Below are 1,450 nucleotides of genomic sequence, written 5' to 3'. Positions count from 1 at the left end.
ATAAGTCATACCTCTCTCCATCCCCAGAAGTGCTTCAGGATCTGTCTTCACTAATATTATATAGTTAATCACAACAGAAAATGGGGAGGAGGCTAATGAACTTATTCATGACAGGATAAATAAAGATATCAGATAAACAAGTAAGCAGCTCTGCCCAGGGCCAACTACGTGGAGTTTGCAGCGTTCTCCTGGCTACAGAGTTTTTCCTGAAATATGCATACATGAGGACAAACAGAGATTGAGGCAGAAGATTCTAAGCATCTGATTCTAAGCTCCTTGATGAAAAATGTTCTGCTTTAGCATAGGAGAAAGGGATTAAGCAATGGAACATCTTCTAGGATTCCTAAGGTGTCTAAATTTGAACTGCTCTAGCAGCTTGGCTACAGCCAACTACAGTGTTATCCAAACATCTTCAAATCCAGACTTCTCACTGTCATTATGAACCCTCTATCAACTGAACAAAGAATAAGTAAATACCTGTGCCTAGTCTTCTTCATTCAGTCATTCCTCGAATACCCACTGAGTGCCTACTTGTGTTAGTAATCTATTGCCGCATAAAAAATGATCCATTTGCAGCCAAGTAAGCCAACCGTGCTCTTTTCTACATGGGGGTCTGGCATGTAATGGCTGCAAAGAACAGTCTCCTCAGTAGTGCCTGTGAGGGTTGCTCTAATGGACCTTGGAAACAGCCCTTTCCAGTAGTCATTTGTGACTGGCATGCTGTCCCCAATCTAGGCTCCAGACAGGTATGCATGGTGCCTTTGGAAAGCCCCAGGGCACAGTGGCCAGGGTCCATATTGGCCAAATCATAATGTGAATCTGCACCAAGCTGCAGAAAAAGAAGCATGTGATTGAGGCCCTACACAGGGCCAAGGTCAAGTTCCCTGGCCACCAGAAGAGCCACATTTCCAAGAAGTGGGGATTCACTAAGCTTAATATAGATGAATTTGAAAACATTGTGGCAGAAAAGCGGCTCATCCCAGATGGCTGTGGGGTCAAACACATCCCTAATTGTGGCCCCTGGACACATGGCGGGCCCTGCACTGAGAGCCTTGATGCCATCCCCTCCTCATACATGCCCACCAATAAATCCTACTTTCCTGTCAAAAAAAAAAAAAATCCAAACCTGGGTGGCTTAAAGCAATAAACATTGATTATCTCACATTTTCTTTAGGTCAGATATCTGGGCACAGCTTACCTGGGTCCTCTGCTCCAGAATCTCTCACAGACTGTAAAGAAGGCATCTGTGGCTGTAGTCATCTCAAGGCTTGACCGGGGAAGGACTTACCTCCAAGCTCATGTAGTTTTTGGCATCCCCAAGTTCCTTGTAAGCTGTTGTCGAGAAGCCACCCTCAGTTTCTTGCTCCATGGGCTTCTCCAATATGGCAGCCTGTTCATTGAACATGTAAGCCAAGAAAACAAGAGTGAGAGTCTGCTAGCAAGAGAGGGG

The 1,450-nt window shown here is 45.1% G+C and overlaps 1 pseudogene; it reads left to right on the top strand.

Annotated features, from left to right (window-relative positions):
• Nucleotides 1–570: 570 nt before the first annotated feature.
• On the top strand, nucleotides 571–691 carry LOC117201895 (uncharacterized; annotated as a pseudogene).
• Nucleotides 692–1,450: the final 759 nt, after the last annotated feature.

The sequence above is a fragment of the Orcinus orca genome, chromosome 7, assembly GCF_937001465.1.
Source record: "Orcinus orca chromosome 7, mOrcOrc1.1, whole genome shotgun sequence".
Classification (NCBI taxonomy): Eukaryota; Metazoa; Chordata; class Mammalia; order Artiodactyla; family Delphinidae; genus Orcinus; species Orcinus orca.
This window is presented reverse-complemented; position numbering and strand designations above follow the sequence as displayed.